We start from the raw sequence: 11864 nt of genomic DNA on the forward strand, positions 1-11864 counted from the left end.
ATTTTCTCAATAACACTCATTACACTAGGTTTTCTACCACATACTAAATGGATCTCAAAAATGAATCTTAAATAAAGTTGGGCCAAAGATTTTTACCTTTCTTGAAAGCTTGAGATGTGTTCTTAAGGATGGTGGAGGCTTGGAAGTGCTTGGTGTGATTTTTAGAACCTAAAACCACCATTGAAATCAAGAAACCAAAGAGAGGTTACTATTCATACTATTCACTAGTGAGTTTCTTGAATTTATTTCACCCATCAAACCTTGATAAAAAGAGATGAAAGAATTTTATTACCTTATTTTAATTGCTAGAATGCTTGAGAATTAATTGGATGATTTTACAAGAGCTAGAACTTGAGTTTTTGAATTGGATTTCTCCTTCTTTTTCATTAGGGCCGAATGGAGCATTCAAGGGGTATATATACTACTCTTGGTTGCTTAGCTTGGTTGATTTGCTTGGTAACTTCTAGGAAGATGGGGTGATATCTTGCAATTGATTTTATTCTCCTAGTATAGCATTCTAGGTTGATTCTTGGTTGCAAATCTTAGGGACAAATCTTTGTAGCTTGCTAGCTTACAAGCTAACTACAAGGTTTAGCTTCCTTAGCACACTATTTTGCTAGCTAGCTTGATCATTCTATGGTTAGCTCACTATTTGATGAAGTAACCATGGTTACTTCCTTACCATGGTTTAGTTAGTGTGTTACGTTTATTTAATCGTTTACGCGTTCGCTCGGTTACTTAAACCTTCTTCGTAATACTTACTCGTAAATGGTTCGCGACGTAATTCCTTTCATATTTATTCCTTATATTTTTAATTATCCTACTTGAATATAAATCCATAGGGTTTTAATCTCGTAATTATATTGTGATTCCCGTAATCCTTGATAAGTCGTAAATACGGTTATTTTTCAAAGTTCGTTTTCTTCGAAAACTAATAGCGTTTACATACACTCATTTGATACGTATAGTCGTAATATCAACTTCGAAACTCATTTTCCCATGCACTATATAGTGTGGGCTCAAAAGTTTTTCCCGTCTGTCAGGGTTACTATTCATTAAACGTTTTACAAGGTCTCAAAAATTTGATTTATTACACATTCTATCTACTTCATTGTTTCGAAGGACTAACTTAATTTACACCAATCCTTCTTTTCTTTCTAATTCTAATAGTTCGTATTCATGAACTTTCTATTTTCGCTGACTGTTCTCCTCTACTTTTCATGTCTCCTTCTGTTTGGTTAGCCTGACCTATGATCGTATCCAATCGCATTCAAGAATCTCTAATCGGTCTCTTACACTTTCTATCAGTCTGCGCCCGGTATGCTGAGCTAATGGCGTCTTATACTTAGAACGTTCTAAATCTATTTCAAAAACTAAAAAGTAAAGGAAAATCTCGACAATTGCATTTAACTCACCACTTTGTGGTATACTTCGATTTCTTTTCAATCACCATCAAGTATATTCATTGAGCGAGAATCTGTTACTATCTGAAAGGAAATATTAATTTGGAACAGAATGAATCATAACTTTATTCAAAACCCGGTCTCTTGGTACTAATACTCATTTTGTTGTCATATCAAATTAGATATCAATACGAACTTTGATGCTCACAACGTCCCATACTGAAGTCAACATCAATCAGCTGTATTAATACCACCTTTGATATCCAACAACAAAGTAAGTATCAGCATAACCCATAAGACGTATCAAAACCTATTCTTCAATTTCCAACTTTTTCAATTCTTTTAACCATTTCCCCACAATTTTAATGGTATTCACTCTTTTCTTTCTATTTGAAACATCTGTTCCTAAATGGACCTTTCCTGGTTGGTAGTTAACCAAGCAATCGTAGCTCATAATCAATTATAACCAGAATTCATACCTTTGAAGCTGAGAATGCAGTTGCTATTTTCTTTTTTTTCAACTCTTCGCAGGCATATCTTCAGGCGTTCATCTTGGTCTTCCTTATCCTTGAATTAGCGAGGATATTATCAATAAATACAATTACACTATCCAAATACTCCTGGTACATTATGTTCATTTAATCTTCAAACTTACAATTTCTGATAATAGATGCGTAACTTCATACCTCCATTCTTCTTTTTCTCATGATCACTTTTGTGCACAGCGCAAAACACTCTTTATTTCATTATTCTTTCATTCCACATTTCTGAAATTTTCCTTCACTCATTATTTCATCCCTATTGAGTTATACGGTACAGAGCTTTTGACACCAGCTTGACTCTGTGCAGAATCCGACGGGAAATTCTTACCTCATTCCCTGAGGTAATCTTGGTAAAGCATTCGTTCGAACCTCCGGGACTTCACTTTAATTTTAAAGAATTTTGACATGAGATTCATGGTAACGTTCTTTCTCTAGCAGTTCGCCATTAATACCTTTGTTTAATCACTCCTGTTTACACGCATATTTGGAACAAATTCCTATCTCCAACTATCGGCGTTTCACCTCATTCTCCCACAGTTCCGGCACAACCGACGTTCCTAACTTGCATATTTCCTGGATTATTTATAAAATTTCTTTATCATCCTTTTAATTCCACTTCTTTTCCTCATTATTTCTCCATTTTCATTATTCATTATCTCTTTTAAACATAACAAATTTCTTTTTCTTAATAATATTAATCTGCTTATCATTGGATAGGTCATTTCTGGAGTTAACGCTAGAATGCAGGCTTTTATTTATAATATTTAAATTCTTATTAACAAAATTATTACAATTCATCGATAGCGATTTTCTTAACCCCGTTTAAATCATCACTGATCGCATATTTGGCTTTCTCCAACTGATCAACATTTCTTTTTCTCGAGCTCACATGTAGACTTCGTCAGTCTCTGTCTTACATCGGATACTTGTATTTGGGAGTTTCCCAGTACTTCACAACAACTTCTATTCAATCGTAATTCAATAAAGATGTACATTTACGTCCTTCATGGAGTATTATTATAGAAGGTAATATTTCTTTGCCCTATTTTGGATCTTCAGTTCTTGCAAACGTTCTCTCCACTAATTTACAGTAGCTTCCATTAACTCGTCATTCGATATGGGTATACATCCAAGTCCTTCTTGGAACACTATTATAGATAATATAATCTCTTTGCTTTATCTCATACCTTCAGTTCTTGAAAATATTCTTCTCACTAGCATGAACCAATAACTTTCTGTTCCTTTTGTCTATTAAAAAGGCGTATTCATCTAGATAAAACCTCGCATAGGCTTGCAGTAACATCATGCTTCTTTTCCACTTTCTCTTAATGTCATTATTTCCTCCAAATTGCTCATTACTTTGATTTCAGATCTAAAAATCATATCAGAATTTGACTTAATCTAGTTGGAATCAATCTCCATTTATCTAACCATTAGTTGGTAAAGTTGATCAATTAACTCTTTTAACTGATCACTTAAACCAAGTGCTGATTAGCTAACTGGAATCAAAGACCAATTACATAAAGTTGGTTTGATCATAACATTCTTTCTCAAGAACCAAGATCACAATCATTTGGAGTACTGACGAGAACGACAATATACTTCTTTTTCCTTAAATGTAGGGTAATTTTTGAAAATTTGGGCAGCATTTCCCCTACACCATTGACTACCCGTCGAACTCAAGCCGATACCGTCAATCAACCAAATCATCCACAATCATATCCATCCACTTCCATCAACCAAAATCATCAATTTTCCACACTTCAAATTATATCATTTTGATCAGCATCTGACTGTGATAGCACATATCTTTTGAATTGGACTTAAGGTCTTAAATCAACAATGATTAATATAACCACACGTTTCCCAGTTCTTTCAAAATATTGCAAAATATTATTGGTGAACTTAAAATTTATCTTGTTGTTCCTCAAAATTTTATTTCGCGAGTATTTTAACTTATTTCTTGTCATTACTAATTGTGTATAGTTACTTTTAAAAATTATGCCGCATCATTCAACTAATCACATCAATCATCTATATTTGATGATACACATTCAAATTTCATTAACTAATCTGTTTATCTTTCAATAACCACACATGGTTTCCGTTATTATCGTCACAATCTGGTGGAAACTCAATCGTTAGATCATTATTCCTTAAAAGGTTTCACAGTCGAGTCACCATTGCTTCATTTTCACCTATGGTTCTGCATCAAACTTTCGTCACTAACCCGGGTATGAGCATTGAATTCACCATCACTTATTTACACAAGTTAGAGAACTTCACAATTTCTTGAAGAACACGTTCGAAGTTCAATTACATTTAAGATTTCTTCCATCTTGAATCTTCACGAAAAATATCTTCCCACGACGAAGGGATGTTTCACATAGTAATTGCATGTCTGAATCATTGTTCAGAATTTCCTTGATCTTTGATCGTCATCCCGATACTCGTTTGCTCCGTCTGACGCACACAACTTTACTTTCTTATTTTGTAATTAATCTAATTATTACGGTTCACTAACGATTCATTTCTCATCAAAATCTTCCAATTTGAAGTGCATCGCGTTAACGTAGTCTACCGTACTGATGAGATCCCTGTAGCAAGAACAACTGTCTAACTTGATATCTTCACTATGTCCACATTTATCAGCTTGCAATCATATCCACCTTCGACACGAAACTTTACCTGTCACAAGGGACTATTTCATCTCTTTTGTAATCGTCAGAGAACAGACTCTATGCAAGAGGAGAGTTTGTGAATAGGATTTTGAATAAAAAGAACTGGATAAGGAATAACAATGCAACAAACAGTTGGAAGAATCTGTAAGTCAATAAATTGAAGGAAGAAGAATGAGTGAAGATTTGGATGTGAATGAAACAACCATATTCGTACTCAAGATGGCCAGTCTTTCATACTATATGGCATACAACACATGATTAGGTGGCGTCCCACCCGACTCTTTGTCATTTCGACAAAGCGTCATACCACAACACTGTTTGTCTCAATCAGGAATTAATAATTTGAGAAAAGAAATAATTCATAGGAATACAAGAAATTTTCTTTTATTTTCATCTCCTATGATTTATCAACAGAAGAGCCCATACGTATTCAAGAATCAAGAAGAATATATGCTATCGTATTTGTAAAAGAATAACATTGTAGGTCACCGTTGGTCACCGTTCACGCTTCATTTACGTATGCCCTTGGGAAGTATTCGAATGGAAGATTCACAGCTTCGGCCACATTACGATTTTGAAATACCGTCGGGAAATTCCTCCACATTAAATGCTTCAATGATTTGATCATAATTACGTCCTTGCAAAATTTATAACCACTGTTTCAGATTCCATTTATGCAGCATAAAATAACCATTGATCACGCAATGCCTCAACTTCAACGATCAGGATATTATTATTTTTCGCCAATCTTCTGGAAGAGTCTTCCATTTCCTTCAATCATCCTCTGTCCGTTCGAATCACAATTTTTGTTAAGTTTTAATAATTTCACGAATAATGTTTTAACATGTCGATTCAATTATTGATATTATTAAATAAAATTTATGTTAATTTCTCACGGAACTTTAAACTTTCTCCCTGTTGGTGGGTCCACTTGATCCTTCGGACTAACAACACTGAGTCTAATTTCATTCTTCTTTTTAGGTCATTTTCTGTTTATAATAATAAAAACTTAAGTAGTAATTCGACAACCAAATTGTAAAACTCATTTCATGCAAAAAAATTCTGAAAGTTGATTAAGAAAATCTTTTCCGAAATCTCATTTTAAAGTTTTGGAAACTCAAATATTTGGTCGGCGTTACTATATAAGTTACTTGCTATTCTTATAATTTGCTGATGAGATATTTAATTAAAAGGATGCCCATATACGATTCTCTCCACCTTGGTACTTCTTCCACTATGCCTTAGATTATGCTCACACTTATTAGTTGACGAGACTTCATTGACCGTCGTATATCATTTTATTCACAATTCCACCGCAACGCTGACATTTAGTACTGTCTTTGACATTCTTGTCGTCGTCCTTGACGTTATGCTTGCAACCACGCATGCGATTCGACGTTTGGTCTATCGATAGGGTCGTATCTTCTTGCTAGTCTTACCTATACCTGGTAGGGTAGATATCATTCCCCGCGCAGCGCCCGACAAGTTATAAGAATCTTCTCGCAACGGTGGTGCCTTTGCAGCTTGCAACTTTGGCTCTTCCTCAACTTCCATCAACTCATGGCCTCCGACATGGAGCTCGTCCGATTACCTAATCTTAAATTAAATCGTAGCTTCTCTTACACAAATTCTCACAAGAATCGATCGCATATTCTTCAAAACCATATGAAAATAGGGTAACATACCCAATCTCTGTCGATATGTCGATTCCTCATTATTGTAGGATCAATAACGTTGCGATATTTGCCTAACACTTCCCTCAACGATCCTGGTTTTCCAATTCCATATCGGGCCCGCTAACCCTAATTCGCACTCAACTCAACTTAACATGAGTATGTCTAGAGTCTTTCCTATCCTGTATAACCTATCATCCCTATCTTACTCTCACCTATTCTTATTTCAGTGACCAATAACCTGCAGCTCTGATACCAACTTGTAACAACCCAAATCCGGGGTAAAGATTTGGTGTCACGAAACAATCTTTACACAAAATAAAATAATATTCAATTAACCCCTTGGATCTGGATCGTTTACATGTTATGGTATGAAACAAGAATCTAACTTTCTATAATTCATAACAACTACATACAAGTGTAAATACCTTTAAACTAATGCTCTTGTCATATTCTTCTAACATCTTCAACCTCTCGCAGCAGAAATTTCTCTAACTTCTGCTGTCTATCAAGCTATTCACTTTTATCCTTATCTGCTTCTAGAAGAAATAAGAATGTACAAAGCAAGAGTGAGCCAAAAATGCCCAGCAAGTATATAATTTGAGTTTCAAGCATTAATACCGAAGGAAAATTTCCGGAAAAAATCTTTAAAACAATTTTAAACAATTCTATTTATTTGAGTGAGTGAGCGAATAAACATTGGATGTCACCAGCCTTTAACTATAAACCCAAAAGTGACAAGCGATTCCCCGATTAATCTCCTGAATCAGGGTTTTGTCCGGTTTTGGAATCATAAAACCTTTCGAGAGAGAGAATGTCGTTAATGGTGATCAACAACAAACTAGACTGGACACTAGTTCACACTGATACCCTGCTGATCAGTCAGGATATGGTGTAGATCTATACCCAACCGTGTAGATCCATTCAGGTACCTAGGCTCTATCACCCAAGGGTTCGGTCCATCCCCGGCCCATAGGATCCAGCTCATCACTGGCCCTTACAGTAAACATCCATCCCGTAGAGTGTTTTGATGTTAAATCATTTTGAATTCAAAACATCCCATTTCAGGGTTCGTAAATAACCCGAAAGAATGGGTATTTGCTCAAGAGAGCAATCGAATTATAGGAACAAGAATAAAAAGATCATGCATAATCAGAGTAATTGCAGCGAAATATAAAATAGTTAACTATTCTGAACTTATAATAGGAACGAATAAATAATTGCAGTATTTTAAAAAGAAAGTTCAGGAATACTTGCATCAATAAGCTTTAACCGCTATAACTGGTTGACTTTGGTTCGACTTGATCGTTCGGCTTTATCGTCAAACTACTATCCCATTCTGGATACGATCCTAACATTCAGGCCCTTCAATTGGAATTTGTTGATCTCAACGTCTAATTACTAGATCGTTCCTAGTCCGATGTCGATACTCGGGTTTTCCGTCTAGGACCTACAGGGTTGAAATACCCTAATTCAGATAACCGCTTAAGCTTAACATCAAATCGCTATCCTATTCTACCCATACGATTTTATAACCGAACTCATATTTATATGTATTATTGAAATACATATAGCAATTATGGTTCACATCTTCGAAACTCGGTTCGGTATTTATTTTCGGAAAATACATATATTCGTCATTTTGAAAAATAGGGCAATCGATTATTTGTAAATTATTTTGTCTCAATTGCACTTAAGTTCATATAATATAACTATATATGGTTATTCGACGTCTCCGATAATTATAGGTTACGTTTCCGTAATTTCGGAATTAATTTCCCGAAAATCGGGCAGCGTCTCCTTTGTTAATCGGCCTACCCGTCGAAATCAAATCGACGTCAAATCACAACAACAACCACAACGCAATCCAATCCACAATCCAATTACCAATCCCAACCACCGATATGAATTCAATTATTATTTACTGTTATTCGTATCTTATTTTTCATTTCGTTTCAAAATTAATTTCTCAACTAATTTTATTTATTTATAATTTAGGACTCAGAATTAATTCATCACGGTCCACTGTTAACTCGTTAAAAGTCATCGCCAACAGCGGTAAAATTTATTGGTGCCCGATAAAATTCGGGTTTCCAAATAAATTCCACCGATTAATTTCAATCATTTCCCGCATGAATTTTTATTTCACGAAATCCAAATCAATTAATTATTGCAGAAATGAGTAAAATAATATTAAGAATCGAATTAACCATCTCAGCGCCTCACGCACTGAAAAGCAAAAGAACCACAAAACACGATAGGAAAAGTAGGTAGTCCAGGCGGCAACACCGCCCCACCACCACTGCAACACCCCCAGAACCAACACACACACATAAACATACACACACACACGATTTATGCACACACAGATACGATTACACACACACGCACAGACACAATTACACACACAAGGCACGTATATATATGCACGTAAAACACAATCGTGGACAACCTTCCACGCGCCACCACCTCGACGGAGAAGCGAAGGGCGGCGGCCGGAATTAATGAAATCAAGAAAGGACAGTAGTTTACCGGGGAGAGAACAGAGAGATAAAGATGAGAAGGAGGAGAGAAATCGAGAGAGCAGAGGGCGAGAGAGAGAAGAGACTCGAAGAGATTAATCGAATGAGGAGGAAGGAGAGGCGGTGGTGGTGCTGAACAGGGGGGGAGGGGATTTGGGTGTATATATTTATTTTTCTTTCTTTTATTTGTTATCTTTATTTTCGTTGTTATGTCGTCTCGTTCCTGAATCGCGAATGTGTCATTACGCATCGCGTGCAAAAATTCATCGGAGAAATATATATATAAAATAATTCTTAAAATCTCCAAACATTGAAAATTATTAAAATTACATTTTTAAAACATTTTCAAATCGCACATCAGACCCGCATTTAATAATTTAACGAATACACATGTGGTTAAATAAAAACCAGAAAATTTCCGAGATAATTTTAAAATTCTCGAAATATTTCAAACTTAATAAAATAAAATTTTCATGATTCTTGAAACATTCTGGAATTAAATACTTATTTTATAATTAAACACAATCAGAAAATCATTTAAAGATAAATTACTGATAAAATATTGATTTATGAATTTTACAAACTATTAAAAATAAACATTGAAATTATAAAAGCATCAAAATAATTTTTTTTTGAAACAATTTAAACATTTATGAGAATAAATATTCAATAAAATCATTTTAAAATGAATTAAATTCGTACAGCTTGGTAATTAATTATAAAATTAATCTTCGCATCCAATAAATCACAAATAATTAATAATACAGCAACACATAACTGATAGAATCATCACATATCTTATTTATTTATTAATTCAATAATTATATTTATATATTAGATCCGAAATTAGGTTACTTAGCCGCTAAGTAACTAAAAAGACGATACGGTTTTAATACCAGAATTGGATAATTATCAAAACAGAGACTTTTATAAAATACTTTATACGAAAATAAGGTAATAATATCTCGCCTTTTGGGAATAAGGATTTTTATTGATCTATAAAATGATTTATGTATCGGAAATTTCACATCGGGTCTCGTACAGGTCAAACCGTACCCCGGATTGAAAAAGTCAAAACATGAGAAGTGTTCAGAATTACCAGATTTGGTTAGGAAGAAGTTTCCGGAAGAGTTTCGGGTTGTAAAAACGCAAAAACGATTGAAGTGGGACGATTTTTGGTTCTAAAAAGTAATTTTATAATTACGTAAAATAATCATTATTAATTCTATAAATACTTATAAAATCATATGATAATCCAAAAATTACCAGAAAAATACCAAAATTATCTAGATTTAATTCTGTATAATCGGAAATTAAAATATCTCAATTTTATCAGAAATAAACATCCAAATATTACTATCCACCATCAAATAATTCACCAAAATTCACATAAAAATCACATAATAATTATTTATTGATAGAATAATTACATACTATTTCCCAGACGTTACAGATTAGGCATACTCTCACTTGCTTGCTCATGTCATATGTATAGATATTTTTATTTCGAGGGCAAGTGAGGACCAACTTTCTGAATTTATCTAAAATTGAACAATGAGTAGTGTAGAAAATTACCTTGTATTCATTGTCGCATAGTTGACTAATGAAGAGAAAATTGTACTTTAATCAGGTGACTAATTGAACGTCGAAAATTATAACTTTACCGTTTCTGATATCTCCGATGCCGACAATATTTTCTTCGCTATTATCTCCAAATGTTACGCTCCCTGCGGTGACCTTTTTAATGTTGATCAAGAGTGACTTATTTTTGGTCGTATGTCTTGAACAACCACTATCAAGGTACCATATGTCTTGTTTTGCGGCAAGACCAAACCCTCATTTCGATGATGACGTCATCGACAGTTTTGGTAGGAACGCGAACGTCATCTTCGATAGTGTTGGGTAATGAATACACCACAGAGGGGGGGGGTGAATGTGTTTTGGATTATTTTTAAGCTTTTTGAACTGTTGTGGATGTGTTGAACAAAGTAATCTAACTTGTACAGATAAAGTGTTTTAACAGAAATAATAAAACATGCACATGAACACACTATCTTCAAAACTCACTTAATTTTATATTAAAATCAAGTATGTCTTGCTATAAATTTCTGGGTTCTTTGTTGATAAAGAACTCAGCTTCTTTTTGGAGAGAGTTACAAGAAGTTTAGATCTATTTGTTACTCCTTAAAACAAAGCATCCAATGTTTAGGTTATAGAACAGTAAATACAGGTTTTACATAGCATGCAATAGCATGTACTAAACCCTACTTTAAGTTAACTAAAAATTTCTATTTATGGCTTAGTGTATCTTTACAAATCGTGCATGTCTGTGACTTTACTTTGTCAGTTAATCTTGGCCTTTGATCTTTTACTCTTCAAGCTGCTTTTTGTAAACTTTTCAAACCAGTGATTGATTTGTTTGTTGATTGATAATCTTTGATCTTTAACTGGTCTGCATTCTGTACTTGAGTTTTACATTGAGATCTCCAGTTTCTTATAAAGAGAACTCGACATCTCGATAAGTATAATGACTTATCGAGATCTCTTATTTCTCTATAGTTGTTTTGACTTATCGAAGTCTCTGAGTTCTGTATAAGAGGATTTGGCTTATCTAGATCTCTAAATTTCTGCATCTAGAAAAGACTTGTCGATATTTCTGAAATCTCTATTGGCATATTGACTTATCGATATCTCTGAGATCTCTAATGAGAGTTTGACTTGTCGATATCTCCAATCTTCACATCTTCAATTTGACTTGTCGATTTTTCTAAATTTCTTATTGCAGAAATGACTTGTCAATATCTCCAACCTTCATATCTTCATTTGGCTTATCGATATCTCTGAGACTTTTCTATAAGCTAATTTTTGACTTGTCTATAAGTCATTCCGGAGTTCTCGAATGAATTCTCTATATGACTTGATCTGTGACTTGTAGATTTCTTGACTTAGAATATTTTTCTCAAAATAGATTTATTCAACACCAAGCTTCTTCACACTTTCTCTAAGGCATGATCTCCATGATCTTCTTCCAGAGTTTATTCTT

This window comes from Apium graveolens, chromosome 5 (assembly GCF_009905375.1).
Source record: "Apium graveolens cultivar Ventura chromosome 5, ASM990537v1, whole genome shotgun sequence".
Lineage (NCBI taxonomy): Eukaryota > Viridiplantae > Streptophyta > Magnoliopsida > Apiales > Apiaceae > Apium > Apium graveolens.